Source organism: Lepidochelys olivacea, assembly GCF_965140295.1.
Source record: "Lepidochelys olivacea isolate rLepOli2 genome assembly, chromosome: 2".
In the NCBI taxonomy this organism is placed as follows: Eukaryota; Metazoa; Chordata; order Testudines; family Cheloniidae; genus Lepidochelys; species Lepidochelys olivacea.
In genome coordinates this window covers 178,746,455-178,772,407 of record NC_140412.1, presented here as the reverse complement: position 1 = coordinate 178,772,407, position 25,953 = coordinate 178,746,455, and the positions used below count along the sequence as shown (strand labels likewise).

At 40.6% G+C, this 25,953-nt stretch overlaps 1 protein-coding gene and 1 long non-coding RNA gene across 3 annotated transcripts in view; both read right to left on the bottom strand.

Annotated features, from left to right (window-relative positions):
• MPLKIP (M-phase specific PLK1 interacting protein) overlaps positions 1 to 25,953 on the bottom strand; it is a 52,503-nt gene that overhangs the window by 16,491 nt on the left and 10,059 nt on the right. The gene's annotated exons all lie outside the window — the stretch shown is intronic.
• Positions 7,783 to 14,882, bottom strand: LOC311516844. The gene is made up of 2 exons (XR_014710512.1): positions 13,944 to 14,882; positions 7,783 to 9,563 (listed from the first exon to the last, which is right to left on the bottom strand). It is a non-coding gene; the product is annotated as an uncharacterized lncRNA (long non-coding RNA).

Here is a 25,953-nt window from a genome sequence, read left to right as displayed (position 1 = left end):
AAAAACTTCAACAGCATGACCATCTCTACAGCGTAGCAAGGTAGTCTGTAGACTTTCCTATGTTTCATTTTCCTTCTAAATAAATACTAAGTATAGTTCACTGTATTTAGAAGAAGTACATTCTTTCTCTGGTGAAGTGGGGCACACGATGTACATGCGAGCTAGGCCAGCACACAGGCAGGAAATGTGCGAATACCTGATTTCAGGAAATAGTTGCTACCAACTTTTGTGGAAACCTGGGTCTTCTGTCAAAGATTTAGGCTGTTTCTTCAACTGCTGAATGGAAATTGTACCAAGGCATAGGGGAGAGAAGCAAGCGACAATAAGACTCCGGATTTCAGTACAGAGAACTCAGTGAGTTACAAAGGTTAGTAGTATAACAGGAATGAAATCAGTTGACAAGAAACAAAGGCAAAGTAACTTTACCTATTAACTGAAGCATCGGAGTTTTCAAAGAACCATCATGAACAAGCGAAGTGGGGTTACAGATGCTATTTGTATATGAACCACATCAGCAACCACACTGATGTGCTTTCATGTATGAGGAATAGTGCCTGCAGCTGTCCATACACTCATCATTTGAAGCATCTCTAGCAAACCATGAGCTTCTAAGGGTATGGTTACATTACAATGTAAACCTGGACTCAAGCTTGAGCTTAAACCTCCCCTTCTATCTACCTACAATCTCTCAGCCTTGACCTAGGACCCTGTAGAGCTGGAGGGGCCAAGCCATGCCAGGATCCAGGGTTCAAGGCCTATTGAGTTGCAGTATCAACAGTCCTGCTTGACTCGTGTCCTGGGAGCTTGTCAAAAGTATCCCAGAATCCCATGGGCCAGCTTCCTTAGGCCTCTATATCCCAAGAATCCTCAATTGACTCCAATGAAAATGTAATCAACCCCTCTTGGTTGGTGAACTGCAGCAGCTGAGTGAGCCAGCATTAACCCTTCCATTGGCTTCTGACCAGACAGCTGCGAACACACCATGAGAAAGCTTTCAGCATTTGCAACGAGACTGACAAGCCTTTTTTGCAAAGTCCGTTGCTTCACCATCATGGAAGCACAGCCAGATTTTGATGGCTCTCTGGTGGAAAGCCAGTAGAACCATAGTAAGCACGCTAGAATGATCAAGCATTACCAGCAAATAGCGAAGAAGCTGGCAGCATGGGAAATACGTCAGACTTGTAACCAGTGTAGGGAGTGGCTTAAACAGCTCAAGAGTGAGTACAGGAAAACCAGGGATCAGAACCGCACCGTTGGCAACTCACCACAATTGTGCCCACTTTATGAGGTGTTTCACCAGGTGCTGGGCACTGCTGAGAACAGAGCCAATGGTGCAGGATGAGCTGGTCAGCTGGGATGGTGCCCTGCTGGCCTCAGAATCCAGAGTGAAGCCAGCAAAGTGACACTGTTGCTGAAAAGGGTCCTGTGGGAGGTTCTGCCACAGGAACAGCAGCATGTCCTAGGGCCATACTCGGAGGAGCTGTTGGATGCCTTGCCGCCAAGGAACAGCCCGCCTTGGAGCCTGCAGCGGACACAGGTCAGAAGCTACACCAGAGCTTGGTAAGTTTCTGACTCCATTTAATACAGTAATGGGATGGATTTCCATTCTATGAACCAATGCAAAAGTTCTTAGAAGTCTTGGCTAGAAGCATGTATCCACTAACAGCAGATTGTATCCCAGGGGCATGATCCCCCACCCTCCTCTAACATGGAGTTCCAAATGGCAACAGGGAAATACAAACAGCAAAAATACCTTGAAAGCGAAAAGGCAGATTTTTGCTAGGCCACTCCTGCATCTTAAAAATACTACCCTTCCACTGCCATTCCCGTAAGTTCGCCACTCTGTAACCACTCAGCAGTGTAATGAGCCACCTGGAAACAGTGAACCGTGCAGAAGCAGGTAGAAATAGGTTCCATTCATAAATCTAGTCCATTTCAGATAAAGGTAGTCCAGGCAGTCTACAGACAGGTTACAACAGAATTTGTCTCAAATACGGCTGGGGTTTGAAAATGCGTCCAGAAATATGCAGGGTGAGGGGGAAAGGCCCAGGAGTGGAGTTACATGTGTTTGCATGCAATCATAACTGGTTCAGCCAGGTGGAACCTAACACAAAATCCTGTTGATTCCCGCATGAAGTCTGACCCAATCCCAGATGCTGATAGATGCAAACTCCTCCCAATCCCAGATGCTGATAGATGCAAACTCCTCCTGCAGCATGAACTCCAGATAAGTAGTCACATTTTGGGGAAGGGTGTACGTTCCAGGGCCACTTTGGTAGGTATCCAGGCCTTTCCACCAGATGTACTGTTCAGTCACTATGCGTTTGAATACGCTGGCTGCATACACTGCAGTTTTCTCACTAGCAGGTTGAAATAACATCATCTTTTGCCAGTCGGGCACCACAAGCCTGAAATGATTGGAAAAGCCTTTGTAACATGACCACTGACTGCCCACCTCCCATCCCCAGCACAAGTAGTTCTGCAATTTTTAGAAAACAAAAACCACAGTTTTGAATTTACAACTTACCATTGCCTCTGCACCTCTGTTGCTGCGATTAACCACGCTGTGTCCAAGAAGCTTCTGTGGTCTGAAGCATCCCTCTCACAACATACTGAGGTTCAGTTTGGAAAAGTAACGTTTGATGTCCTTGAAGTTCCACCAGGATTTTTTTCTGTGCTCCTGCACTGGGCTATTTGAACCAACAACTCTGTGTCTTGTCCTATTCCAGGCCCCTCGACCTCTAGTGGCTGCTGTACCGCCACAGGTCAGTACAAGCCTGGCTCAGCGTAGCTTTACAGATTGTTCCAAGAGGAAGTGTTTCCGTGATCAGCCTATAGTTGAGGTCTGGCCGGGGCCACCAATCAGGTCCAGTACCAAAGATAGAGGGACGTATGGCTCAAGAAAAGGCGGAGGCTGGCTGTGGGGCTTGAGGACTGGCACTTGCTTTGCAGTTTCTGGAACAGGAATGGCAGCTAAGGGAGGAGGCCAAACCTCAGCAGAGAGAGCTGTTTGAGCAGCTGATCTCAATAATGGCTGCAAGAGTACTGGCTTTTGCGGCATCATTTTTTGTCCCCTGTAACTGATGTTAGTGTAGTAATGACAGCTGGCCTGCCTGGCAATGGGGGAACGTTGTACTTTAAAAAGACGTTTATAAATAAAGCTTTTTTTGTCCCCAAGAAAGTTTATTGCTATCACTGTGTGACATCATTCAATGTGTATTTAAAAGGATAATGGTAACCACATGATCAGGGAGATCTAGGAATTAATAAGCAAACACCATTCCTCCATACAGTTAGGTACATTGACTCACACACACTTCAATCACAATATGGATTCATATAAGGAAGTCAATTCATGATGATCAGTCACCCCCTGCCCCTATTTTGTAAGTGGTCATGTCATTCATAAGTACATAAAGGCATGGCACTCAAGCCCCTATCCCTCCCCAAGCACTGAACCTCCACCCCAAATCAATGAGCCCCACCTTCCATTGGGCCAAGCAAGTCCATAATGAGGGAGCACAGAACATCCCTGACTTCCATTGCCTGGGTGCATCCAGTTCCAGCAATGGTAGGGCCCTTTCTGGCTGAGTCTACTGGTTCAGTGGCCCCTCACTGTCAGGTCCACAGAAGAAAAGTCTCACAAAGCTTGTGAAGAGCGCAGTAATGTGCACAGCATTGCTGACCCTGGCATGCAAACAGGTCTGTAGACATTGCCAACAGGACTTCAATGTGCCAAAAACGTTTCAACAACCATTCTACACCTACTGAGAGTGTATTAAACCTTTTGCCAGGGCTTCTTAAGGTTCATATATCAAGGCAAACGGGGGCAGGCAGTGGCCCCTAGAATAATGGTGGGGATGGTAATGTCATTTGGTGGGAATAGTGTCCCAGCCTATCCATGAATGTAGATTCCTAATCAGCAAAAAGCCCTTCCAACATGAAATTTCCAATGCAGCCCATACAGATGTTCATAAATCAGCCTCTGTGGTCCATTAGGGCTCACATAACAATGGATAGTACCCTTTGTGGTTTACTCATGTGCTCCTTGAGGAGGGTAAACTGTGGGCACGAGTCCCATCAATGGCCCTAATGCAGTTTGGAAACTCCATTCTCTCAAAGCCAGCCAGCCATTACTTCAGGAATATCTATTATGCCCACCACTTTGGGTAAACCACATGCCTGATTGCCTCAGAAACCTCTTCCAACACTCTACCCACAGTGTCTTTCCCAATACCAAACTGGTTGGCAAAGCCCTGTAGCAGTCTGGATAGTCAGCTTCCAGAGGCCTATAGCAATCCACTTCTGGAATAGCATGGGTGCCTTCCTGTACCTCTTTGCACTGGAGGGCCTGGACAAGCTGCTCACAAAGCTCCAGAAATGTAGCTTTCTTCATGCCAAAGTTCTGTGCCCATTGTTTGTCATCCACATGATGCTATGGGCCTACCTGTGCTTGTTGTCCTGCTCCAAAAAGCGTTGGCCTACATAGGGAGCATCAGCAGCTAGAGTGAGTGTAAGGAGCAGCATCAGCCAGTTTGAGTCTGCCATGCCTGGGTACTTGTGGTGCTGTTGCCTCCTTTTCCTCCTGCTCCATCATAAACGCAGTCAGGTGCCTTTTGGTGGGTCAGAAAACACAGCTGAAATGTCCACCAGCATCTCATGAAGCTTTGCCTGTTCCCCCACACAGGAGTGAAAGCGCAAGCAACAAAAGTTCTTCAAATGGTGCCTCCTCCATGTTGCCGTCTCTGGTAGTTAGAGTGAACATACCAAAATGACTGCTCGGTAGGCTGTGTTGGCAGGCTGTTCAAACTTCCTCTGGTGTGCAGGGTGGATAGTCAAGTTTTCCTGCAATTCACTACAGTCAAAAGGCTGGAGCGGCTACAACATGAGAGGGTGTTAGGGAGTCTGGGACATAGCTGGTTTGACTCGGGTCTGCGTGCTGCTGTGTGGACATTGTAGCCCCAGGATCAAACCCAGGTTAGAAAATTCTTAATGTAGGGTTGACAATCAGTGTAGATGCTCAAGCCCTGGATTCTGTAACCCAGGGTCAGCTGACTCAAGTCCCACTAACACTGAGCTAATATTGCAGTGTAGACCAGTTTTGCCTTTCCTCTCCAACTGGTCCAGGAATGATCTTTCTGTTCACATCCAACAAGATTATCAGACCACCTTTCCGTTCTTCTCCACCAGACTAAAACCTAACCTGCCCTACAATTTCCTCTTCCAATGAAAATAAATGAAAGTTTCACCTCCACGCTCAATATAAATATATAAGAAATGTTTTTAAAAGTCTCCCCTTCACCTAACTCAGTATTTGGCACCTTCGGAGGAACTTATCTGCATGGTCCCACGTTTCTATTAGCAGTACTACTTTCATTCCACAATCCAAACTGAATTCTCAGGGTACAGGAAATGTCCCAGGGTTTTCTCTACAATCCTCAATAATTAAGTCCCTTCACAATTAGAAAGGAATAGTCTTAAGGAAAAGCCTCTAGCAGATGCATCCTCATCTTTTCTACAGAAAACATTTTTCAGAAGAGGAGCAGAATCTATGGTACTATGGAAATGGTCAAGAAGCAATAAAAAAACAACAAAAAACCCCCACCCCTTCTAGGGCCTTTAAGTAATCATCAGTGCCCTTTTGAAATTGTTCAATGAGAGTATCATAATACCAGTCTGTATGGAAAGAATAGGACAAGTATGACCTATCACTTTGAATTTTTAGTCCATCATAATCCTCTCCTAACAGCCTATGTTCTAGTTTGGTGAAACCTGCCAGCCAACTTGTTTAGCAGGAGGGGATTGAGTACTCAGTGAGAAGTTTTTTTAATTTACTGGTGTCCATTTGGAGCCTGAAACCTATTCCCCTACCATTGACATTCACAAGTATGTAAGTCAGGATGATTCTCTACTATGGGGAGACCCAATGGTTTGTTAATATCATCTTCGTGGTCAAGAGGCAGGAAAAGATAACATCAGAACAAGGGTTTAGTCAACCTGATTTCTCCATCCTGAGGCTCTGGTCCAGCAGATTACCACCTATGTTGAAGATACATATTTACTCCTGGGAGAATTCTGTGTCACTGTGCATGTGCAGAATTCATGGCCCCTGCAAATTTCTTTGCTTACCTGCAGAAAAAGGACTTCTGGCAGGGAAACAATGGGAAGCTGCAAGAGCAGTCATGCACCCACTCCCTAGCAGTGCAAACAGATCAGTCTGCGCATCCAGAGCAGCCGGTAGAGACATAAATCACCACCAGGGGGGATAGTCATGTGTGTGAGAGACAGAAAGAGACACTCTGTCCCTCTCACTCGCTATTGCAGCACGCTCGGCATGGAGGAGCAGGGCTTTGGGGTATTTCTGAAGAGGTAGACATGGGGTAGGCTCTGCTCCCACAGCAAAGGAGACTGTAGCAGCCTGCCTGCTTAGTGAATTCCCCCAGGAGTATAAAACAGGTGTAGATATTTTAAGGCTCCTTTACATTGCCAGAGTGGTGTAAAGGAGCCTTTATTGTGAAGGCCAGTATGGCCTTATAAATACTTATGGTGCTTTAGGGATCAGAACTGGTCTAAATTTTTGGACTGAAAACAATTTCTATCAAGCTGTGCTCTATGAACTGTTTACTAGTGACCTTTTTGGAGATGGTCAGTAACCAGTATAAATTGTGAGTTTGAGTCCTCACTTGCTCTTCAGTTGTCTATGATGTAACACTGAGCATATGTCTGCATATATTTGTTGACTAATAATTAGAAGTAAAGGGTCAATACTAGCTACATTACTATTAGACAGAGGGGGTTGGTGATTTCCTCCACTGCTCCCCACTCCCATTCTCCATCCACTGTATTGTACGGTTTAAATAAATTGCCAATTGAAATTATATTGCATTATTTTGACAAAAAATATGCAGAATTTTAAAATAGTGTGCAGAATTTTTAATTTTTTTAAGCACAGAATTTCTCCAGGAGCAATACTTGCAGAGTCTGAAACGGAGGTCCATTCATCAAGCTCCTCAGTCATCCAGATCTCCATAGGCTGAGGCTTATAATCATGTATGGAGAGTGTTACTCAGACAGAGATACTCTAGGAGGCTGGCTGATCTTTGTAAACCCAAAAACACTTATGCTACACCGACTATTGAGTAATATTTGGAGACTGTAGTTCTCGTGGTCCTCCCTCATCGGTACCCATCATTCTTTTTATCTAGGAAGTTGTTCTGAGTCTGATGATTTCACTGAGTTCTGCTTCAAGCTTCCACTTTTGTTACAACTATGGACCATCATCATTTATTCCCTACCTATTTTTGGAGGATGTTTGGACTCTGCTGGCAATCTCCTAGATATAATGTCCACACTAGTGGATCCTGTAAAGGGGAAAGGTCAAATTAGTTTTCTTACATGTCATTTTCTACTACTACAAGTAGGATCTGCTATTCTGGCCACGTCCACCCTATTAGCTCTGTTGTTGGCTGCTTAGAGGTCATGAAATTACATTGTGGAAAGAAGAAATGTTAGTATGGATTTAAAAAACAAAACTAAAATCCCTACCCCACATCTTCAATTTAGTGTATGCTCACAAGTTCCAGACTTGTATCTCTTTGGAAGCCTCCACTGGAGTTACACGGGCAGAGTAGTAAATGTGCCAGCAAGGGGAACTGATTTCTAAAGACAGGAGGAGGAACAGGAACTCTTAGTACTGGCTTCAGAGATTCAATAGAAGTGGCAGAATAGCCAGAATAATGGATCTCACTTTTAAAAATTAAAATTACAGGCAAAAAAACCAGGTCAATTTAAGCATTTATTATTCCATCCAAAAAGTTACACTGAGAACATTAGGGATGCAGTTAAGCACACCAAAACTAGGAAATGGCTAAGTCTGCACATGCCCTGTTGTGCTGATGCATTACAATAGTCTTTGCATGATCACACACTATGCTAAAAAAATAAAAAATTTCAAAACAGATTTACGTGCAAGTGTAGCATCTTGTAATGTTTTCTTCACTAATTTCTCAGTTATAATGGTACAATACATCTATTGACTTAGAGTAAAATCTTCAAAGATGCTCAGCATTTGGCAATGGTCACTGAATTCAAAACCCACACCATTAAAGTCAATGTGACTTTGACAATCCTTTGACTTCAGCAGGCTTTGGATCAGGCCCTAACTGATCAGTTCTCTTCTCTCAACGGTCTATTGCAATGGTTTCCCTCCATCACCATATGGTTAGGAGGATTTTGTTCTTTTTCAGATGTCCCTCAATGTATGTGGCTGGAGTTTTTTTTATCCAACAGAAAAACACGTACCCCATTGCATTAACATTTGTTTTTCTTGTTTAACAGTCTTATGTAAGTATCACTTCTCTGTAGTTTTCATGTGACCTATCCTCAAACTTTCCTAAGAAAGTTAATTACTTTATCTAAGTACCAGATGCACGTTCTTTAATATAATGTCTTTTCAATGAGTGAGAATTTCTTTGTATAATTTTGTCCTTATATATTACTGTTTCAAATTTTACCAATATATTTCTAAGTAAATGAAGAACTGAATTTTTCCATAAGTATCTGTTTTCCCTCATAGGTGCGAAATACCTAATATTGTTATGTAGTAAGTCCTTTTTATAATACCAAGAAGTATTTTCTTGAAATGTTGCTGAGTGTTGCAGTCAATGAAAGTTAATATAATTTTAAACCATTATAAATGGCAGGACACCTTTTCTCCTACTTTTCTGTTTCACCAACAGTATATTGTGCAGCCTCTTTGGAATACGTGATAGTACAAGGTGGTACACTTGCATATGCAAGACTGTAGGAAAAGTTGTATATTTGAGACAGAACGTAATCATGTAATTTGCTGAACGATAATGCAGGGGACAAAGTTAAGGATGCATATGCATTAATACTCTATTTTTTGGCATGTAATTTCCGCAGGCTTCAAAAGCCTAGAGACTGAAGCTCCCTTTTCAGGCTTTTTTTTTTTTTTTTTTTTTTAGAAAGATCTTTTGATTACCAAAAACCTGCAACTAGTGTGTGGAAACTTCATAATCCAGTTCCCTTCTCTTATTCACTGTACACAACATAAATGCTGGCTGAATAAGACAGCTAGTGTATATTTATCTTGTGTGGGAGCGGAGCAGAGCCCCAAACAGCTTGGCAGAGCATTACTGGCAGTTCTGCTGAAAGATGCAGGAGTGATTCCCTTTCCTCAGCACCTTACAGAGCAGCTGGAGCTTATCCAAGTCCAAATTTGCCTCACAGTGTTAGCTGAGGTCCTTGGCTAAGCCTCAGTATACCATACAATCTCAACAGGAGCTCTTGCCAGAACCCCGGCACAGGTGACTAGACAGTTCACTGTGAAGCTAACAGTGCTGGGTATGCACATCTTGATCAGCCTTTCTTAGGGTCACACAATGATCTTAATGAACATATCTTCTGTATATGCTCAGAACCAGACTTTCAAATGTACAGATGTTGGTGGATCAAAGGAACTTCCTCAGGAATAAGGCTGTGCACCTCTGAGATGATGATTTAATGTCAAAGCCTCAGCATTCAGACCTCAGGTGTTTTTCCTGCAAGAAGGTTCAAAAGACGCAAAACTTTTAATTTTATTTTATAGTGAGAAACATTTTTCTCAGTTTTTTCAGATCCAACAATGGCTGAATCAATTTTACTCAAACCAAATCAAAACCCCTTCAAGCAGACCAAATATCAGCACAAAAGCAAAGACCGCTCAGATCTTTCTGACACAAGAATGATCAATGCCCTATTTTAGCAAGTTAAATATTATGCTTAGGGCTGTGAACACTTGGATGAGGAGAACATGATTGTACCACTTATTCCAGAGGTAGTTTGGAACAGGAACAAATCACATGGCCTGAAAAGCAGGGTGGACATTCATGAGCCAAATCTATTTGCTAAACATTCACTCCACTCTCTTGCCAGTACCAGCCTCATAGGTGGTTGGGCTGTTTTGTGCTGCATTAGATTCCTGCAACTACCTGTGACCCTGTGGTGGTATGTAAATGGGCAAGTTAATGCTGACTTCTTCATTTGTAACTTTTAAGGTGACTTTATTTATTTTAATGCCATGTTGTAGGAGAACATGCTTTTTACAGCATAATTTCTCCACATCCTTCTCTCTTCTGTCTAGCTGTTACTCCTTGGTAATGCATACTGTGGAGTGGTGGCAGACTACTACACAAGGTAGCCACATTACCTTCTCATGCCTTCCTAACCCCTTTAGGGTGTGGACTGTACCCCTCTAATTTCAACTGTAGAGCTTAGAGGGAAAAGAGAGAGAAAAATATTTCGGCCTTAAACTGGTTTGCAGATTAACAGACCCAACTTGCTTAAGCAAGAAGTGCTACTGCTAAGTTATCTGGTCTCAAACTACTGGCAGGAGGTCACAGACTTGGAGGCAAAACAGCAGAATTAAGTATCCTGGTAAAATGTTCACATAGTGGAGTAGGGTCCAAAGACAAGGTTTCCTGTAAATCTGGTTTTCTGTATAGAATTTCGAAGTCAAAAGCTCTGAGTTCCAGGTCTCCCTGATCATTTCTTTTAGGCAGAGGCATTGGTTACTTTCCAGATTTTCTTGCACAGTGTATTTCTTTCTGAATCACAAGATGGTTGCAAATGTCTTAGTTGTTGTCTCGAGGGGACTGATAAGACATCAACCAAATCAGGAGATGCTCTATTTTTCTCAAGTACTGTGGTGATCAGGGTCACATAAGTATCTGAATGCCTCACAATCTTTAGTCGGTTCACCTTCACAATAATTCATAGAGAGAGCGAGAGAAAAGTACTTTCATTTTACAGCTGAGGAAATGAGGTGCAGGGAGACTGTGAGGTACTCAAGGTCAATGCAGTCTGTAGCAAAGCAGAGAACTGAACACAGGCTTCCTAAGTCAGAGTTTAGCACCTGAAGGATGGTCCAGTGGTTACTTTGCCTGTGTCATGAGACTGAATGCAGGGATGAGAAGTTGCATATGTTCCTTATATTTCTCCTGATGAAGCATCTGTACAGCACTGATTAATTTGTTCTTAATTTTTAACAGCTGAGGCAAAATGTTAGTCTTTTCCCTGGGGATTGTCTTTTCCCAGTGATTCTAAAAAGGCTGGTTCTCTACTCCTTCTCCTAAGCCAATAACCTTGACATTTTGAGTGGTAATATTTCTGTGTCCAAATTATATTGTAAAGTGACGTGCTCCAGGTCACAGAGTGAGTCAGCATTACTAAACTCGTTATTTTGTACTTTGATCATGTTATTCCTTTTGAAGTGTTGGGCATTCAACAATTTCTGTTCCCTATACCAGACAGGCATGAAGACATTTATCGTGTAGAAGAAGAAAGGATGATCCAGTGGTTAGGGCATTAGCCTGGGATTTGGGAGACCTTCATTCAATCCCCTGCTCTGTCATGGACCGTGCGATGTTGGGTAAGTCACTTAGGCCTAAATCCCTTTTGAGGATGTGAGCTCTAGTCTCTCAGGGCCTCATTTCCCCATCTGTAAAATGGGGATAATAGTTCCCTATTTAACAGGAGTGTTGAGAGGATAAATACATTAAAAGATTGTTAGGTGCTTAGATACTATGGTAATGCGGGCACACAAGTATCTAAGATACACAGAATATGCTGAACTTCAGCTCCACTAAGGATTGAACCTTGTCTTTATAGATGACATTTTTCCTCATTTTGGTTCCCCCCCCATTTGGATTCATTGTATACTCAACTGATCCAACATGCAAAGAAACCATGTGAAAGGAAGTATCCAGCTCTAAGATCTAATCTACTCAAACTACTATTTATGGTTAAGATGTTAGGACTTTTCAATTACGTCAAAAGCTGATGCAACAGGTGTATATATAGTACTTGCAGTTGACTCTGCACCCTCAATGATAAAAAAATGCAAGTCTTGAAATATTTAGTAATATTTTTTTCTACAGCTGAAGAGAGGTGCCACCATTATGGAAGACAAATCTTGTGCAGCTCTGATTCCAGCCTGCACAAAATCGATTGCCTAAATGGACAGAATACAATCCTACAGGAAATTCTTGCTACACATGACAGAGAAGTGGCCACTAATTCTGATTAGGTTTCATACCTAAATCAAGTTCTATCTACATTACTACTGGAACATGATATGCAGCATGATCTAGCCTACTAATTACAAAACTAAATTAAAGCACACATGATTCCATTAACTTAATTGTTAAACAAAAAGACACCACTGGTCTGGGAAACTGCTGCTTTTTATTACTTACTTTTATTATTGTAAATAACTTTAAATTTTGTCTTACCCCCCACAAAAGAAACAAAATATTTAAACAGAATTTATTTTTTATTTTGTAAAGTTAGTATTTAATTCTTTCACAGTGAAAGATGTCTAACTAGTTCAGCCTTCTTTCCATTCCAATCTAGGTTTTACTGGTATTCTATTACCATTTAGACAGTAGTTCTCAACCTTTTGGGGCTCAGGATCCATTTGTAAACCTTGATGGCCTGTCCCAACCCAGTAAATAGCTTACTGCAAAACAAAAAACAAACATCTGGCTTACTAAATATTTCTTACCCACAATAGATTATATCTATATTAATGCATGTACTAAATAAGTACACCATGCATACCATAGCGGCAACTTCGGAGGCTCGTGTCCCATAGGACTGACTGGGCACTCCGCTCCCTACTCCAGGCACTGCGACCTCTGGAGTCAAAGCACAACTCACCCAAATTTCTGAGTAGCATTGTGGTTGCACCACCATTCACTCAGCATGGGGGCAGGTGGGCCAAACCTGAGCAGTGCTAGAACCCAGTGCACCAGATTGCAATGCCTGGAGTGGGGAGCCAAGCCTAGGCAGCCTCATGGGACTTCGGTCACAGGAGCTGCTGCTGTGGGGTGAGTGCAGAGTGGTCTCTGCAACACCCCTTGCCAAGGCCTTCCTCCTCCACTGTAGGAAGAACCTGACCCCCGCAGGTCCTCATAGCCCACCAGGAGCAAGACCGGAATCCTGTTCCCCCCCTTCCCAGGCCTCCCACATGACCCCTGTGACACATTTTGGTCATCTACTTTTGGGCTGCAACCCTATGAGTTGAAAAACCCTGATTTAGATCATATAGTGTTCAAACAGCAAAACCCAGAGAAAAAACTAGGAATCCTTGTGGCACCTTAGAGACTAACAAATTTATTTGGACATAAATAAATAAAGGGGGGAAGGTTAGCTCAGTGGTTTGAGCATTGGCCTGCTAAACCCAGGGTTCAATCCTTGAGGGGGCCATTTAGGGATCTGGGGCAAAAATTGGGGATTGGTCCTGCTTTGAGCAGGGGGTTGGACTACTTGATCTCTTGAGGTCCCTTCTAACCCTGATATTCTATAAGCTTTTGTGGGCTATCACCCACTTCATCAGAGGGTGCTAAAGGCATAGTGAAAGTGCAAAAAAAAAAAAAAATTATCCCTCCCCTCTAAGTCAGATTCTCCATTGGCTAGGTGCACTTTCTTCTCAACTGGCCATTTAATTGGGTAGCCTGGTGAGAGCCAGTTCTTTTATAAGCTTGCCTGCATGGGGGAAATTTCCCTTATATTTAGGCCACAAGCAAGCAAATGGTTTAGAGGTTGATTAAGATTAGCAAGCTCGTTGTGGTAGGGAACTTGTCTCTGACACTCTGCTAGTGTTAAGCAAACAACAACCATGAGAATTGTTCTGATCTACATTCCCAAAAGTGCATGTCAAAAAATAAAAACAATAAATACAAACTAAGAACTGCAACAATGAAGGTAATTGAACAGAAACCTATTATACATATATTACATTGTCTGTCTCTATGAAGGGGTTCTGAATATTTTTTTTTTAAAGTGAGCTTTTAGGTTATTTGGTGATACTGTAGCAGCAAGGGTAAGAATGACACTTGACACACATACTTTTTTTTTTTGGGGGGTAAAAAACAACTTACCTTTATTATTTTTTCTTTCTAGATCCATTTTGTAGTTGTGGATTGCAGATTCCTTCCCTGAGATGTCCAAGCACACACTATGCTTGCATTATCACAACTGTCATAGATCAGCACAGGACACTGGAGTAAAGCCACAGGAGGACAGGCAAGTAGGAAGGGGTTTTATTTTTTAAAAATTATATGACATTTGCACTTAAAATTATTTTATGCCTTTTGATAACATGAAAACAAAATCTTTGCAAACTGTATTTCTTTGCATTAACAGCTCAGCCTCCATCATAAGGTCGATTTCATTAAATGTGACTATGAGAGGCTGGAAAGGCCATTCAAGAGAGTGTGAGAGAAAGCATCCTATTCTTTTGCTCCAAGAGAATGAAAGCACTGCAGTGTCTGGAGTTGTATAAAATGGAAACCAAGTACGAAAGCTGTCCTGCTAGACCAATAAAAATGACTGAGGCAAAATAGAATAATTGATTTGCTTTACTGATTGTAATGTAAAGCAGCATATGGCCTTTTTCCACAAGGAATTATTTTAAATATGTAGCTGGATTTTTAACTAGCAACTTATATTAACTACTATTTATACCACTACATCAATGAGCTATCAGTGTATGCTTCCAAAGTGTTTGTATAAGTAATTACATATGGTAATAAAAGGGAAAAGGGAGATGCAGTTTTGAGGAAAGATCTGGATAACCATGCTCTATTACTAAGTATTTCTGGAAAAGAATGAAAAGGAATTGAGTACAGAGAACAACAAAGTTGACAAACATCCAGACAGGGAAGTAAGGGATAGTCTGGATGGATAACTGGTGGAACATTACCATTTATGTTGACACACACTTCTGATGTTGATGGAAGCATGGAAAAGGGCAATTTACCATACTCTTTGATGGGGAGAAATATCACCAGAGGGAAAAATGCAAAACTGCAAAATATTTCTTGGTGAGACAGCTAGATTTTTCCCTTGAAAACTTGTTAGCTTTAAGGGGGTGGAGGAGAGAAAAATCATACTATTAATTATTCTTCTAGATTTTTAAAAGACAAGTTTGACCTTGATCCTGCACACATTTTAATATGTACCAAAGTTGGCTTCAGTGAGACTATGTGTGCTTAAAAACTTAAGCATGTGTGTGTTTGCATTAGGGCTAGAGAATACAATTTAAAGTATCCAAGGGGCATTTCATTTTGCAAAGGGGACCAATATGTACTGAGACACAAATGAGAGTTCTGTGACCGAGTGAGGAAAGTTGTAAATGCAACTTTTTTGTGTGCCCAACATTGTAATATATGCAGGAAAATTCAAAGCCAACCCATTCCTGCAATGACAAGTAATGAGTAACCACTCTAGCTATAGTCCCAATAGAAGAAATCAGATAATTCATACGTTGATTAAAGTGTGACACTTATTCCATCTGCATACCACGTGCATGCTAGCAAAGGAAAAAATATGGAAAGAGAAAATAAAAACTCTTTCTACTGTTAGTTAAGTGAGGTCCTGTAGTTGTAAGATGTCATTATATACTTGATGCAGGAACTGACAACATTCAAACCCCACGGCAATATTCAGTTAAAACATTTAAACTGAGGCTCGTTTACCATGGCAAAACCTATAGTTCTTAAGTAAGATCAGTACTGACATAATTAAGGCTTTGCTGCTGCCGCCGCCAATGAGATACATGAGAAATTTCAGATGAAGAATGCATATTGTAATGGAACTGGGAAATTTAACAAGGCAGAACCAATATTAGTAACGTAAACAGTAAGTTTTAATTCTTCTTGGTCCCAGGATATTAGAGACACAAGGCGGGTGAGATATTTTATTTAACCAACTTCTGTTGGTGAAAGCAACAAAGTTTCAAGCTCACACAGAGCTATTTTTCAGATATTACCTCTGCCACCTTGTCTCTCCAAGCTTTAATTCTGACAAAGAGATTATTTAAGTCACTCAAATCAACCCACGATTTCATTCAATAGAGCAGCATTGGTTTGCTTGGAGCTTTACTGTCATGCTGTAGGATTCTATAGGCTGGAGAGAAACAGATCCAGTGCTCACATTCAGAGAAATTATTCCTTTAGGCTCCAAATCAGTTAGGTACATAAGCATGTGAGTAGTCCTCCGGACATGAATTACAGCTTTAATTAGGAATTTTAGTATTTACAATTAGGAGGGTTTTTGTTTTTAAATGAGAGCTTCAACAGCAGGTGGTTTGCATTTCTCTTTCTTGAAGTTTCTCTTTAAATACATCATTAAATGAGAAAAAACAAAGTCCAATTCAGTGCAACATTAAGGCCGTGCAGGCAGTCAGTAAAAGGCAAAAAATGAAATAAGGTTCCAACAGTAACTTTAACTTGGATTCATTACACCTACTGTATGCCTTATGATATACATCTTTTTACATCATACAATATTATACATAACTGGAAAATAGTCATAAAATAGAATACAGATACAACATAGCTATGTTCATGTTGTTTTTGGAACCTTAAATTCTGCACTTCCCGACTTTAGGTGACTTTAAGCAAACAACCTTAACAGTACATTAATTTTTTTCCTAAAGGAAAGAAAAAAAATCTAAGGTAGGGCTAATACTTAAGTTGTTAATGTATGCTGACATCTGTAAACTCTTTCAAGAGCTTAAGCCACATATAACAGAGTTTAATCTGAAAACAACTGGTCTAAAGCTTGCATTGTGAGGTTGCATGTTTGTTTCTCAATAACTCATGTAAAATTTGCTCAGTTTACAAGATTTTTTTTTTTTTAAATCCAGCCCTCCCCTCTGAAACCCTGCAAGGCTTGCAAACTCAACCTGGGATCTGAAAGTCAAGCTGTTTCCTTTCCATCTTGTTAACTATGGTCAATAATGAATGGTGCAGAACAATTTCTGTCCTCTGTTACACCTGTGCAACTCCAGTGTTAACTTCTACTTTCTTTCAGCCTTGACAAATTCCTTTGACCTCAATTGGGTGAGACTATAATCTTGCAACTCTCACTTAACAATTCTCTTGATTATGCCCCAAGCCAGTATGGAATCCAGCCAATTCTTCTATAGCTCTGGTGATTCTGTAGTATTGACAGGAATAAAAAGTACTAAAGGTTTATCTTACTAAAATAAGTAGATATTACTGAAAAAGACATGGAGCAAGTCTGTTGAGTAAGAGAGGACAATTTTTACAGAGTTACTCTTGAGACTAGAACCTCATGTTAGGGGCATCTGTCCCTCCATATACACTGAAAAGTGTACGTGTAAAACAAAACAACTCTGCAATTAAAAACAAAACAAAAAATATGCATGCAAGGTGTTATAACCTTAAATATAGCACACATCTAGTGCTTGTTATCAATTTTTATGTTCATTATATAATGAAAACAGAATGCAGGTGATTTGCAATTTACACTAGATTTTTGCATGTAATTAATATCACTGGATAAGAGTTTTTTCTGTATCCAATTTTGCACATGCAACTGCTTGTGTGCACTTCTAAAAATGTGGGCCTAAATATTTTCTAAAATGCTAATGTACATGTATTGTAAATTCCTTTTAATTGGCTTGCAGAGTAACGTGGCAACAATTCATTGTTTACATTACTTCCATATATGTATCACTTAAATCAAAGGACTGGTAACTAGAAGAAAAAGGTTTGACACAGGAAGAAGAAACTGTATGCTTTTTTGTTTTTATTTTGAATCCATTTTGTAACTTAAGCTGTATACCCTTATTGTTATGACATCGGGGGAAAAAGTGTGCTCCAGTATAAAACAACACATCCTGCTAAAAACTTTTAATGCAACAATTCATGGTAAATTTGGCCACTGTAAATCACATTTGACGTTTTCAGTCTATCTTTAGAAAAAGGCTTTCCTACAGAAAAATGTCCTAAGATTGTATAGTAAATATTAACCTGAGCAACTAAGGAGTACAGAGAATAGTTATTTTAGAAAGGTTTCGCTGACAAGAAAATGGTTAAACTGTAATCAAACTATAGTGCTGGAATGTTAGCAACATTTTCATATATGCCAAATAAACATTCAAGACTATGGAATATATTAGAAAACACTCAGACTTTTCTTTCAGGCTAATGGAAAATAGGAATGCAACAATTTTTTCCATGAGACAGAGCAATTGGTTGGCTACACTTTAGCTTTCTTCAGTTATAAAACTACTGCTTATAAAGAGGAAAAAAAGCCCCTTGAAATTAATGACTAATACTGATAATGACGGGCTTATTCAGTGCTAATTGCTTGGGAATCCTCCAGTGGAAACTACAATAATTAAAGAGATTGCTGCCTAAATCATTTCCAGGTGCAGTATAATTCACTAGTACAAGTATTCCTGTCCTTATTTTTGAGAAAGTTATGGCGCAACCTAAACTTTTGCACTGTCCTGCATACAAAATTAACAAAAGAAGTCTTATTACAATAATGTAATATTTAGTTCCTGCACAGACTTTAAAATTGGGTACTAAGGGTGAAATCCTGGCCCTAATAAAGACAATGGGAGTTTTATCGTTGAGTTTAGTGGGGCCAGAATTTCACTTTAAATATTTTAATTTTATTAAAAAGAAACAAAATTCCATTTATCCAGCACAATAGGTATAGTTGTTTTTACTCTCTGTATTTCAAGAGGCTTATTTTTATCCAAATTTCCTAAATGATGAGTGATACATATATGTCAACAAGTATTGCACATTTTAGTAAAGAAATCAAGAAGATTCTCAATGGTTTTAAACTGCATGCTAGCAAGGTGAGAAACCTCCACAGGATTTATTTTGCAAAAGATAAGATTGCCTGAGGGCATCTATAAGCTCTTTGCAGCAGGAATGGTGATCACTTACCCCAGGCTAAATGACAGCAGCTATGCAGGCTTGGACAAGGCTATAGGATACAATTAATGAGCAATTACGTTAGGGAGGGTGCTATGTAGATGCTCAGAATCAGATATCACAGGTTAAAGCTGGTATTTTTGTGAAAAAACGTATTAAAAAAAGCTAACAGATTAAAAACCAAACAAACCCTGAAATCACCCCTTACTGGTGAGGAAGCACTGTCTAGTAATTAATTAGAGGATGGGACTGCAATTCAATAACTCCATCTCTTATTCCCACTTCTGCCACTGAATAGCACGGAAACCTTAGAACAAAGGCTAGAGTCAGAGAAATTGTCTACTTTGCAATTAAAAACCCATGGCTGGCCCCTGCCAACTAGCTTGAGCTTACGAGACTGTTTAACTGTGGTGTAGACATTTGGGCTCAGGTTGGAGCCCAGGCTCTGGGACCTGCGAAGGGAAAGACCAGCCAAGGGTGTCTAACTGCAGTGGGTCTTAGATATGTAACTGCCTCTTTAAAAACTGCAGCTGGGTGACCACAGATTGAGGATTTTGTGCATGTCTTGTGGGAGGCGCAATTTCAAATCCCTCTCCTGCCCAACTGAAGCAGGGACTTGAACCTAACTCTACCACATCCCAGGTGAGTTCCCTAACCACTGGGCTAGAGAGTCACTCACTCTCTCTGGCCCAATTATTTAGAGAAAGCGGAAAAAAGTTTCACCAATGCCAAAAGCCTATCCATTAGTGTGCTCAGTTGGGAGGTGGAGATCTGGGATCAGACAGAGGAAGGATTTGAAAATGTCTCCCACATCCCAGGTAAGTGCCCTAAACACTAGGCTACTGGATGGACACGCACAGAATTCCAAAGCTATCTTTTGTGCAGAACCCAATCCTGTAAGCATGCTCAGAGAATACCTTTGAAATTGGATCCTGCCCATAAGAGACAAGGGAATACCTAGTTTGAGAATGCCACTGGGGCTTAACCATGAGCTAGGGCTCTGAGCAGTTCGTTTCCTGTGAGATTTAGGAAGACTTGTGCCTGCCTACTGGCAGAAATGTATGCACTATGGTGACTTTAGGCATCTGCACGGCTAGGTGGCAGCTAAGCAGCGATTTTGAGAATGTCAGTGGCACCTAAATGTTGGACTTAAGTACCTAAAGAGGCAGCTAGGCACCTAAGTATCTTTGTGGATCTAGCCCCTACCCTTTCTGCTTCCCCATCTGTAAAATGGTGGAATAGGATTGACCAGTCTGAAAAGGACTGTGTGATGCTTAAAGTATTAAAACATTCTGGCTACCTTTGGATAAAAGGTTATATACATAAAGTGAATTTATAGTTAAAGAATGTAGGGGTAAGAGATTAAAAACTATTTCTAGTGCTACACAGGATTTACCCCTCATTTGTGAGAACCTTTGATATTATTCTTCTGGCACTAGCTAGCTAAAGGTGGCAAAAAATCATTGCTTTGAGATTATTGATTCTACTTTTGCATCTTAGGGAACAAATTCCATAGTTCATCACTCATTCACAGGGGAGAAGTACCTCATACAAGATCTTAAATCTGTAATTCACGGAGGAACAAAGACATTGGTAGCCCACATGCCTGAGATGTCTCCTCTAGTAGATGGTTTGCTTAAGGGGTGCTTTCCGAGTATCAACTGAAGAACTAAACTAACATTTCTTGACCCTAGTCAGCTTACCTAATTGGTGCTACTAAAGAAAAAAAAAATATATGCATCTGAACCCAGGAGTAAATTACTCCTTCATGGCAGGTGCTGAAGGCTTCTGGCAATAGACCAGTGTGGTTTGACCATGCAAGGGAAGGCAAAATATTTCAGGTAGTAAGAGAGCCAGCATGGAACACGCACACTCTGCATCCAGCTCAGCTTTGTGGAGATGCTTTAGTGCAAGCTAATGAAGGAATGGGGACCTCACAACCCCTACTTGGTTGGAGTAGCCTCCAGAGAGCAAATTAACAGCTTGGTGGTGGAAAAGTCTTCTTCCCTCTTGATCTACTCCAGTTCCCTTGCCTCTGATGACCAATCTGTATGGCTTAAGCAGCAAGAACTTGAGCCATATAAGAATCTTCCAAATGGAGAACTGAGAGAGCAGTTCATTTTCTGTCACAGCCTACTAGCATGGAGGTCAAGTAGACCAGACAGGGAATCAGAAATAGTGTGCTTGCTTGTGGTTAAGGGGGTTGTGTGCTGTAACAAAAGTCCCCTGGAAAAACTGGATCCTATATGAATTTACAAACTTAAGTGCTTTCATCACCACCCTCCTGCCCAAAATAAACCCCCCACCAAACTGTATACTTCTAGTGTAGAAGTCTAGCTGATGTTCAATTTCTCTTGCCCACAATGTTAATGATATAACAATATATGGTCAAGATATGTTGTTTTGCTTAATACAGTTAATATTTGCAACAACAACAGGGAGTCCGGTGGCACCTTAAAGACTAAACAGATTTATTTGGGCATAAGCTTTCGTGGGTAAAAAACCCACTTCTTCAGTTCAGATCTTCAGTTCATGCATCCGATGAAGTGAACTGTAGCTCACAAAAGCTTATGCTCAAATAAATTGGTTAGTCTCTAAGGTGCCACAAGTACTCCTTTTCTTTTTGCGAATAAAGACTAACACGGCTGCTACTCTGAAATGAATCATGTAATTATGTTACTCGTTCTTGAAGAGGCAGATTTTTTTCAGCCCATTCATCTAGTTGAATGGCCTTCACATCAAGCATGTTAAACCTCTACTATAGGCTTCCTTAATGCATGAAGTAGTCAGTTAGCTCTGGAGGCTTAGATGATTTCACTTGTATTATATTTTGACACAATTTTTTTTTTCAGGTTGAACTTTCATTCTAATTGAATCTGAATTTTAAAGCTTCTCTTTATCAGAAGGAAGGGGAGAACAAAGTGAGGGTAAGCAGATGTTCTTGTTTATACATTGTTTTTACAGAATGAACTCTGGGATCGGTTTGATCTCTACCTTGTCACTGAACTGATGAAAGGAAATTTGCATCAAAGAACTACTAATTGCTCCAAACCCTCTGCTTAGGAATGAATATCATGAATGCTACTTGCCAGGACAAAAACTGTATAGACAGCAGAGAAACAGTAGCTAAAGACTCAAAAAGAGGAGGGCCCATTCCATTAGCAACTTTACGTTCCATGGAATATTGATCAATCTTAGTTTATTTTAAATGCTATCCTGAATAACATCTTTTGCTATCATGAATAACATCTTAAGAGCTAGATGGGTAAAACAGTGAAATAGGAGAACCGTAAAGGTGAGTTTTATTACAGCCAAATGCAAGGCCATATCTAGGAACAAAGAATGTATGTCACATAAAACAGGAGCCAGTATCCTGCAGTGGAGTGACACTGAAAAGGATTCAGGAGTTATGATAGATAATAAACTGAACATGAGTTACCAGTGTGATGCTGTGACTAAGAGGGTGAATATGATCCTTGGATACATAAGCAGAGAAATGTCAAATAGGAGTATGGAGGTGACATTTACCTTAGCATTAGTATACCGCAATGGTGAGATCATTACTGAAATAATGGGTCTAGTTCTGGTGTCCACATCTCAAAAGAAATGTTAAAAAATGGGAGGATGTTTAGGAAAAAAAGCTCCAAGTATGATTTGAGGTCTGGAAAATATGCATCAGTGAGACTTAACCTCTATTTAGGTAACTGAAAAGAAGGTTAAGGGATAAACTTGATCACCACCTACGGGCTTGTCTACACGTACGTTTTACAGCGCTCTAACTTGCTGGCTCAGGTGGGTGAAAAATCACTCCCGAGCACAGCAAGTCAGAGTGCTCTAAAGTGCTAGTGTAAACAGGCTCCAAGTGCTGGGAGCCAGACTCCCAGCACTCGGAGCTAATCCCCTCGGGGAGGTGGATTACCAAGAGTGCTGGGAGAGAGCGTCTCCCAGCGCTTGCGCGCGACCACACTCGCACTTCAAAGCGCTCCCGCGACAGCGCTTTGAAGTTTCCAGTGTAGCCATGCCCTACAAGTACCTACACAGGGAGGAGGTTTCTGATAGTAGATGGCTCTTTCATCTAGCAGAAAAATGTATAACATGATCCAATGGTTGAAATCTGAAGCTAGACAAATTCAGGCTAGAAATAAGGTGCAAATTTTTAACAGCGAAGGTAACTGACTGCAACACCTTCAGATGCGACGGTGGCTTCTACATCACTTGAAATCTTTAAATGAAGACTGGATATCTCCCCTAAAAGATATGGATACAAATCATGAAAACATTTTTATTGTTAAAAAAACCTTTACAGAGTCTAGATTTAGGCCTTAAATTGAAAGTGAGCCTCTCAAGATTACTGCCTACTTTCTTAGTGAATGTAATGTATAAAGAACAAGCCTAGCAATATCTGCAGCCAAGGAATATGCTAATTCAGAATAATTTATATTGGAATGGAATCCCAGCTCAGCCGCTGTTTCTATCATTGACAGTACTCAGTACATAATTTGTTTTTGGAGGTTACATGTTCTACAGGTAAAAGAGCCCATCCAGCACTCTTTACTGAATTACATGAGTTCGTTCTGAAGTAAATGGAAACTTTGCTTGAATAAGCAGCACACAACAAAGCTGAAATTTTTAAACAGGAAAAGTACTATTATACGAAGGTGCCACTACCACACTTTAGCTGAGTTAATTTGCACTTAAGGCAGCAATTAAACCTCTTGTGTATAAATAAGATAGTTCATCCTTCCCTATCTTGCAACACTATCCGGCTTTAAGATTAGACTCGTTAAGTTTATGGAGGAGATGGTATGATGGGATAACATGATTTTGGCACTTAACTGATCTTTAAATATTCATGGTAAATAGGCCCAATGGCCTGCGATGGGTTGTTAGATGGGGTGGGATCTGAGTTACCACAGAAAATTCTTTCCTGGGTGTCTGGCTGGTGAATCTTGCTCACATGCTCAGGGTTTAGCTGATGGCAATATTTGGGGTCGGGAAGGAATTTTCCTCCAGGACAGATTGGAAGAGGCCCTGGAGGTTTTTCGCCTTCCTCTGTAGCATGGGGCACAGGAAACTTGCTGGAGGATTCTCTGCTCCTTGAAGTCTTTAAACCATGATTTGAGGATTTCAACAGCTCAGACATAGGTGAGAGGTTTTCCGCAGGAGTGGGTGGGTGAGATTGTGTGGCCTGCGTTGTGCAGGAGGTCAGACTGGATGATCATGATGGTCCCTTCTGACCTTAATATCTATGAATCTATGAATAATTTTTCTGCAGTTACAAGTAAATCTGGTAATCTGAGGAACTGAAACATTTAAAAGTTACCCCTTTTGGGAGTGGGGGGGGGGAGGGATAGTCTAACCTTTTTGAACTCTAAGCGGGATTTTTGGTGCTTGAAAGTTGAATATTGACTTGTAGATTCTAAAATAAGGAAATATAAGCTGTTGCTTCAAGTTGTAGTCATAGCCATTTTCCATATACAGCAAATATTACAGTGTACAACTGGTTTTAACTTTAGCATGCCACTATTCAATGTAAAATAAAATACTCAATCCATTATTTTTGCTGAAGAGACCATAATATAAATCTGATGGTTTCAATTTAGGAGAAGCAGAGAAAACATTCATGATCCAAAAGGACAGCCTTACAGCTGTCAGTTATAAAGTTCACTACTTCACCAGTTGAACTGTCAGCAAGGAGCAGCTCCTAGAACTTGTCTCAGACTGTGGGAAGTCCGTAGAACTCCATGCCTCTGTGGTAATCTGCATGCTTCCATAGTGTTTTAGTACATGAGCCACTCTCCTGGCTGCTTTACAAGCCTTGTGAAAACCCCTTTGGCTAGTGATCCCTGTATTACTACCTCCTCCCTCCCTAAAAAGCTAGAATTCAATTTCTGGGACAAGATTTTCAAAATTCTGCTCCCATTAAAGTATACAGTAAAATTTCTATTGACTTTATTAGGAGCAGAGTTAGGCCAATGCATGTTGTTTTGAAAATCTCACCCCTGAACTGTAACAGCAGAAATCTGTATATTCGTGCAAAAGTTTCAAAAATTACCAACAATTTATATCAGTATAAAATGTGTGCTTATAGATTGCATGAACACTGACAGGCAATGCAGGAGTCACCTGCCTAGGACCTACTGCAGGGGAAGAAAATTGGCCAAAGATTTCAGGAGTAGATTTAGTCAGGACTCGGGAAACAATTAACTGCTTTAACCACCACCCTCCTGCCCAAAATAACCCCCCCACCAAACTGTATACTTCTAGTGGAGAAGTCTAGCTGATGTTCAAGTTCTCTTGCCCACAATGTTAATGATATAACAATATATGGTCAAGATATGATGTTTTGCTTAATACAGTTAATTCTGCATCAAGATGCCCCAACCCCATTTCCAACCCTTGGACTTCTGCTTCCACATTTACGTTAAAAAAAAAAGCAAATATTACTGAAATGTATATTCATAACAAAAATTACATGCAAAAATTAAGGTCAGGTGATTTTGTGTACACAGAGGGCAAGAATATTGCTAAATTGAAAGCAAGTTGGTGATTTAAAAGCTGATTTTTATTCTGGGAGCGGACTGGAGAATGATATTGGGCATGAATGTTGCTATAGTTTAAGGTTTCCTTGCCTTAGTGGTCATGTTGTAAGAAAACAAACTCAACTGGCCTACCTTAACTAAAGTAATTGAGTTTGTGAGAATTATACATAAACAAAAAAAAAAAGGCATAATATCCAAAAAATGATTCTTTATAATACAGTGGACCCCTCCACTCCCAAAGGCAGCATGAGAGGGAGTTAGGAGAAAGCAGAACAGGACTGACTTAAATATACATTTGGAGAAAGATTGTCAGTTTAATTTGATTCTAGGCAGCCCTGTTTAATACAAAACATTTTGAAGATCATGAATTTCAATTCAGAACTATTGAAATATAAGAGAAAAAGCTAGCTAGCTAATTGTGTTTAAACACAGGTGAGTGGCACAACTTCTAAACCTAGATCCCAGGGAATTACACATATGCTTATGATTAACTCCTATAAGTAATCCCTTTGGAGGACAGTGAGTCTAAACTGTGTGTGCTTAACTTCTTTACACATGTGAAGCCTTTTCAGAATCAAGGCCTTAAGACTATTATTAGGGGGGAAAACAACTTAAGATTGCCATGTTGAGTGTTTAAGTGTCCC